The following is an 8,405-nucleotide window of genomic DNA, read 5'->3' on the forward strand; positions in this document are numbered from 1 at the left end:
ATGGAGACAGAAGTTTATTCGTGGTTAGCAGGGGCTGGGGAAGGGGAGAAGAAGAGGGAGTTACTGCTTAAGGTGTACTGAGTTTCTATTTAGGGTGATGAGAAACATTTTGAGATGGATATCACAACATGGAGAAGGTAGTTATTGTCACTGAATTATACACTTAAAATGATAAATGTTTTGTTATCTATATTTTATGGCAATAAAATTTAAATAAAAAACAGGACTTCTTAGGTGAACATCAATGGACAAAGCTCTGAAATGCTACAATGAAATCATGGCCAGAGAATTTAGGAAACTGGAACTTTTGAGGTCCAACTCAACCTAGGTATCATTGGCAAAACAACCCGCTGAAGATTTCAGTGGAGAAAGGGCAGGTTTACTGTAGGTAAATGTCATACTCCTAGAATAAAAATGTTAATAGCTAAGCCTTAAGTACCAGATCCAAGGTGGCTGCTTCTCTGATTCTTCTGCTGGTCCAGTGTCCTTGTTGCTATATTATAGGTGACCTAGCAGCCCCTGCCAGCACAGCCTGTAGAGCTTCACCATGAGCTGATAGCACCCCTTTTACTCTTTTCCTCTTCCCCTCTGCCATATAGCTGTTTTGGAGTATTGCCTTTTCTCTTCATTCCACAGTGAATTTCTCACCCCCTGGTGATACAAACAGCCTTTTCCCAGGCACTTGGTACCTGGAACGAGTGGATGAGCTGTATCGCAGGAAGTACGACCGGTGTCCCTTCTAAAGGTGGTGAGTGAGTCTGCAGAGCTGAGGGCATAAAATCATGATGTCTTTCCTGTGAGTGACAGGCCATTCTGATACTGTAATCAGGCCAGAGAGGGTCCATTGCTTCCAAACCAATCAGTGGTGGGGAGTTTGTACCATGTTATTGTTGTTAGGTGCTGTCAAGTCAGTTCTGACTCATAGCGACCGCATGTACAACAGAAGGAAACACTGCCCAGTCCTATGCAATCCTCACAATTGTTGTCACACTTGGGCCCATTGTTGCAGGTACTGTGTCAGTCCATGTAGCTGAGGGCCCTCCTCTTTCTTGCTGACCCTCTACTTTACCAAACATGATGTCCTTCCCCAGGGACTGGTACAGCCTGATACCATGTCCAAAGCACATGAAATGAAGTCTCACCATCCTTCCTTCTAAGGAGCACTCTGGTTGTACTTCTTCCAAGATGGATTTGTTCATTCTTCTGGCATATCATGGTAAATTCATATTCTTTACCAACAGCATAATTCAAAACATCACTTCTTCTTCCATCTTCCTTATTCGTTGTCCCAGCTTTCTCATGCATATGAGTCAATTGAAAATGTCATGGCTTGGGTCAGGCGTACCTTAGTCCTCAAAGTAACATCCTTGCTTTTTAACACTTTAAAGAGGCCTTTTGCAGCAGATTTGCCCAATGCAATACGCTGTTTGATTTCTTGACTGCTGCTTCCATGGGTGTTGACTGTGGATCCAAGCAAAATGAAACCCTTCACAACTTCAGTCTTTTCTCCATTTTTCATAATGTTGCTTATTAGTCCTGGTGTGAGGGTTTTTGTTTTCTTTATGTTGAGATGTAATCCATACTGAAGGCTATAGTCTGTAATCATCATCAAAATAACACGAGGGCCACTAAAACCTGGGGCAAAATCTGGAAGGAACATGTCATTAAACTGTGAATGTGAATAGAAGAGTAAGACTTGTCTACCTAATATACTCAAAATGTGAAGCTTCTGAAGAGGGGGACAGGAGCTGGTTGAATGGACACGGGAAATACGGGGTGGAGAGGTGAAATATGCTGTCTCATTAAGGCAGGAGCAACTGGGAGTGCATGGTGGGGTGTGTATGGCTTTTTGTATGAGAGACTGACTTGATTTGTAAACTTTCACCTAGAAGCTCGAGAGAAAATTAGCACCTATAAAAGGAATTGGACTTGAGCTTAAACCTATGGAATTTCTTGCTCCCAGGGGATGAGATTAGTATCAAGATGAATTAAAAAAAATAGCTTCAGAGAATGTATAGACTAATGTGTTGGGGACAGATTCCTAAGGAAACAACTTGGTTGGGGGTTCTCTCAGAGCCCAAAGCCTGGGCTAGGGGGAGCTTTAGGCTAGGGGAAACCGAAACCAAAACCTTTGCCATTGAGTTGAACCCAATTCATAGCAACCCTGTGGGACAGAGTAGAACTGCTCCATAAGGTTTCCAAATGGAAGAAGATTGCCACATATTTCTCCCTTGGAGCAGATGGTGGGTTCCCACTGACCTTTACTTTAGCTGCTGAGCTCTTAACCACTGTACCACCAGGGCTCCTCTTGGGCTAGGGAGCCAGGTAGCAATTCTCATACCATGCAGTTCCTTCTGGGGGGTAGCAGTAAGGTTTGGGAAATAAGTGAGGAGGGGGTTTAGGGAGAAAAGAGTTTAATGGAAGAGGGCTGGGGTGAGAGGAGAAATGGGAGAATTCTTTAGGGTACTTCTAAAAGAAGAATCAAAAGTTCAGAATTGGAATCTTGTAGTTCATGTCCCCATAAGGTTTTCATTGGCAAATTTTTTTCAGAAGTAGATCACCAAGTCTTTCTTCCCAGTCTGGCTTAGTCTGAAAGTTCCACTGAACCTGTCCACCATGGGTGATCCTGCTGGTACTTGAAATGCTGGTGGCATAGCTTCCAGCATCACAACAACATGCAAGCCACCACAGTACAACAAACTGACAGACCTCTTTAAAGTGTTAAAAAGCAAAGATGTACACCAAACACAAAAACTAACTCAAAATGGATCAAAGTCTAAAGATAAAACCTAAAACTACAAATATCATGGAAAAAAAAATAGGGAGAACACTAGGAGGCCTAATATATGGCATAAATAGAAATCTAAACATTACTAAAAATGCAAAAAAGCAGAAGATGAGCTAGATAAATGAGCCCTCCTAAAAATTAAACACTTATGCTTATCAAAAGATACTTCTGAAAGGGTGAAAAGAGAACCCACAGACTGGGAAAAAATTTTTCTGCCTACGACATATCCAAAAAAGGTCTAATCTCTGAAATTTATGGAAAAATTCAACACCTCACCAACAAAAAGACAAACAATCCAGTTTTAAAAAATGGGCAAATGATATGAACAGACACCTCACCAAAGAAGACATTCAGGCAGCTAACAAACACCTGAAGAAATTCTCTCAATCATTAGCCATTAGAGAAGTGCAGATCAAAACTACAGTGAGGTAACATCTCACCCCTGGCACTAATTTAAAAAAAACAAAAACAGAAAATAACAAATATTGGAGAGGCTATAGGGAGACTGGAACTCTTATACACTGATGTTGGGAATGTAAAATTGTATAACCACTATGGAAAACAGTTTGGTGCTTCCTTAAAAAGCTAGAAATAGAAATACCATGCGACCCAGTGTCTTAGTCATCTAGTGTTGCTATAACAGAAATACCATAAGTGGATGGCTTTAACAAAGATAAATTTATTCTCTCATAGTCTAGGAGACTAGAAGTCTGAATTCAGCATACCAGCTCCAGGGGAAGACCTCTGTCGGCTCTAGGGGGGGAAGGTTCTTGTCATCAATCTTCCCCTGTCAAGGAGCTTCTTAGTACAGGGATTCCGGGTCCAAAGGACATGCTATTCTCCTCACTTGTTTCTTGGTGGTATGAGGTCCTCCTGTGTCTCTGCTTGCTTATTTTATATCTCAAAAGAGATTGACTTAAGACATGACCTAATCTTGTAGATTGAGTCCTGCCTCATTAACATCACTGCCTCCAACCCTGCCCCATTAATTTCATAGAGGTAGAATTCACGACACATAGGAAAATCACATCAGGTCACAAAATGTTGGACAACCACACAATATGAGGAGTCAGGACCTAGCAAAGTTGACACACATTTTAAGGGGACACAATTCAATCCATAACATTCCACCCTTTGGCTCCCAAAAATCCATGTCCTTGCCACATGTAAAACACATTCACCCCATCATATCATAGCAAAGTCTTAAATTAACTCCAAGTCCAAAATACAAAGCTTTCTCTTCATCTGTGAAATCTAGACCACCAGTTATCTGCTTCCAAAGTACAAGGTGGAACAGGCATAAGCTAGACATTTCCATTACAAATGGGAAAATTTGGAGGGAAAGAAGGAATAACAGGTACCAAGCAGGTCAACGAACACATTACATTAGCTCTAAAGCTAGTGAAGGCTGAGGAAGCACCAAAATGGCCCTACTCTCTGGACCCTGGGTGTTGGCCACACTCTCCGGATTTGGGGCGGAAGCCCCCTAGCCCTGGACTTCATCTCCGCCTTCTAGGCCCACCAGAATAGCAACTCTGCTCCCTCACATTTGGGTGGCCCCATTCTCCTAGTCCATTTGAGTGTCAACCCCATCCCCTCGGCCCTGGCAGGCCCCATTCTTCTGCCTCTTGTGCATGGCAGCCCCACACCCTCATCTTTGAGCAGCAGATCCAGCCCCATCCAGCTGGCACTCATGAACAGCAGCCCCACATTCCGGAACCAAGTTGGTGAGGACCTGACTCTTTGAAACCTAGCAGGCTGTGGCTCCACCCTTTGAGATCCCAGAGGTCATGGCCCTACCCCTTGAGACTGAGGCGGTCCTGCTTCCTGTGTTCTTATCTCTTCAGCTCCTGTTTCCTGGTTCCTTGACCTCTCTGCCCCTTGGGCCCCTCCACTGGCATCTGCCCTGCTGGGGCAAGTGTTCTAAAGCTCTATAGCTCCACCAATAGTTACCTGCAGCCACACCACTCTGCCAGTAAACTTCAGCCAGAAGGCCATCAGCTCTCTTGCTCCACGGGTTGGCAAACCTAGCTCCACTGATAAGTGCCCAAATCCACACCACTTCTCCAGAAAGCCTCCTGCACAAAAGCTCTCTTGCTCCGTGGGTCAGCTCCAGCACTTTCTGTTGCTGGTCTCCTGGTTCTGCTGCTGCCATTTCTCTGCTTTTGCCATCTGTACTGTGTTCAATGTAACAGCTCTCCTCACTTCCTTCTGAGTCTTCACCAGAATTGTCTTTGATGTCCACAATTCCACCAATAGTCTTCAAAATAATCTAGGCTTTTACTGTTAGGCATTTTAAAATTCTTCAAGCCTCTATCCATTCACAGTTTCAAAACCACTGCCACATTTTAAGTATCTGTTAGAGCAGTACCCCACTCCTCGTACCAAATTCTGTCTTAGTTATCTAGTGCCACTATAACAGAAGTATTACAACTGGATGGCTTTAACAAACAAATGTTTATTTTCTCACAGTCTAGTGGGCTACAAGTCCGAATTCATGGCACCAGCTTCAGGAGAAGGTTTTCTATCTTTCAGCTCTGGGGGAAGGTCCTTGTCATCAATCCTCCCTCATCAAGGAGCTTCTCAGTGCAGGGACCCCAGGTCCAAAGGACATGCTATTCTCCTGGCTCTCGTTTGTTGGTGGTATGAGGTCCCCTGTCTCTCTGCTTACTTCTTTATTTTATACCTCAAAAGAGATTGACTCAAGATACAACCTAATCTTATAGATTGAGTCCTGCCTTATTAACATAACTGCTTCTAAACCTGCCTCATTAACATCATAGAAGTAGGATTTACAACACATAGGAATATCACATCAGATCACGAAATGGTGGACCACCACACAATACTGGGAATCATGGCCTAGCCAAGTTGACACACATTTTTTGGGGACACAATTCAATCCATAACACCACTTCTAGGTATATACCCTAAAGAAATAAGAGCCATGACACCGATAGACATATGCACACCCACATTCGTTGCAACATTATTCACAATAGAAAAAAGATGGAAACAATCTAAGTGCCTATCAACAGATGAATGGATTAACAAAATGTGGTACACACACAATGAAATTCTAGGCAACAATAAAGAATAATGACAAATCCATGAAACATCTCACAACATGGATGAATTTGGAGGACAATATACTGAATGAAATAAGTCAATCACAAAAGGACAAATATTGTATGAGACAATTATTATAAAGAAACAAGAAAAGGTTTACACATAGAAAAAAAAGATTATTTGATTACCAGGGATAGGAGGAGGAAGAAGGGAAAATTACCAAATAGATAGAAGATACGTGTTAATATTGGTAGAGGGAAAGGCAATACACACTGTGGAGAAAGTCAGCAAACCATGACCAAGGCAAGGGAGGATACTGAGAAGAATGCAATAATAAAGGGAAACAACAGTAATTACTGTAACATAGACAATCCTGCAACAATAGTATTAACAAATGATAATTTACAAATGGATACATAGGTAGATAGGTATGTCAAGAGGTACAGAAGGGTCTTAGGGAACACACCTACCTGCAGATATAGACTTGATAGTGGATATTTCTACGTACATAACTGCTGATGTTTCTTGTATATTAAAATAGACAATAGAGCACACAGGGGCCACAGTTAGGGCAACTTCTTGGAGCCCTGGTGGTACAATGGTTAAGAGCTTGGCTGCTAACCAAAAGGTCAGCAGTTCACATCCACCAACAACTTCTTAGACATAAGTAAACATCTCGTGGGATGAAGTTACTAGGCAAAGGTGAAGGACCATAGACTAGGGGAACATCTTCGTCAATTGGCACAACATAGTTTATAAATACAAAGTTCTGCATCCTACTTTGGTGAGTAGCATCTGGGGTCTTAAAAGCTTGTGGATGGCCATCTAAGATACAACTATCAGTCTCTTAACATCTGGAGCAAAGGAGAATAAAGAAAACCAAAAACTCAAGGGAGCAGTTGGTCCAAAGGACTACCGGACCACATGAACCATAGCCCACATGACTCTAAGAACAGAACTAGACAGTATCCGGCTACCACTGCTGACCATTCTGACTAGGACCACAACACAGGTACCTGCACAGAGAGGGAGAAAAGTTGTAGACAAAAAATCAAATTCACAAAGAAGACCAGACTTACTGATCTGACAGAGACTAGAGAAACCTCTGAGACTATGGCCCTAAGACACCTTCTGGCCTGGAACTGAAGCCATTCCCGGATATCACCTTTCAGCCAAACCACAGACAGGCCCATAAAATAAACAATAACGCCCAAGAGGAGTGTTTCTTCAGAACAATCAATTATATGAGATCAAAATGGCAACATTTTCCCAAAAGCACAGATAAGAAGGCTAGAAGGGGCAGAAAATCAGGATGAAAGGAAATGGGGAATATAGGGCAGAAATGGGAAGAGTGCTGACAGATTGTGTGGAATGAAACCAATGTCACAGGATACTTTATGTACAAACTATCGAATGGGAAACGAATTTGCTATGTAAACTTTCACCTAATGCATAATAAATTTTTTTTTTTTTTTAAAAAAAAGCAAAGATGAAACTTTGAGGACTAAGATGTACCTAACCCAAGCCATGGTATTTTCAATCACCTCATATGCATGCAATAGCTGGACAATTATAAGGAACACTGAAGAAGAATTGATGTGTTTGAATTATGCCATTGGTGAAGAATATCAGATATACCGTGGGCTGCCAGAATAATGAACAAATCTGTCTTGGAAGAAGTACAGCCAGAATGCTCCTTAGGAGGGAGGATGGCAAGACTTCATCTCATGTACTTTGGACATGTTATCAGGAGGGACCAGTTCCTGAAGAAGGATAGCATGCTTGGTAAAGCAGAGCGTCAGTGAAAAAGAGGAAGATCTTCAAAGAGATGGATTGACACAGTGGCTGCAACAACGGGCTCAAACATAGTGAAGATGGTGAGGACCAGGCAGTGTTTCATTCCGCTGTACGTAGGGTCACTATGAGTCGGAATCAACTCCATGGCACCTAGCAACAACCGTTCATGTTCCCACATATCGGCCTTATATTCCAAATAGATAAGCTAAGCAAATGAGATGAGTGAAAAGTGATGTTTTTTACGACCCATAAATCTCACTCAATAATACAGGCCCCTTTCCCCAAATACTTCCTGATGTATATTTCTGGGTTGTTCGTTTTTTCTCAGTTGGTAGATGAAAGGGGAGGAATAAAAAGGTATGCCAAGGGCAGGGTGTGAAGCATGGGAAGGGGAGGTGAAAGTCAGTGGATAAAGGAGATAAACAGATAAAGCAGCATGAGAGGAAGCGGGGGAACCTTAGGATGAGGGTAACCTCTGGTCATTCCTAGCCACTAGGAACATTCTTAGCTGCTGGCCTCTCTTGCTGGGTCCCCAAATCGCTGCAGCCAGGATGTTAGGAGCTAGGTGAGGTGTACAAGGGGGCTGGACAGGCCAGAGCTGCAGGAGGCAGCTAAGAACAGGCATGGCTCCCAAGATTTTGGGGCTACCAGGGAGTCCTTGGTTTGGTTCTCTGCATGTTTGTTTTAAATCTGGTTCTTAAGGTTAAATCAAGGAGACCTGATGGCACAACAGTTAAGCACTCAGCTGCTA

This window comes from Loxodonta africana, chromosome 3, assembly GCF_030014295.1.
Source record: "Loxodonta africana isolate mLoxAfr1 chromosome 3, mLoxAfr1.hap2, whole genome shotgun sequence".
NCBI classification, from domain to species: Eukaryota; Metazoa; Chordata; class Mammalia; order Proboscidea; family Elephantidae; genus Loxodonta; species Loxodonta africana.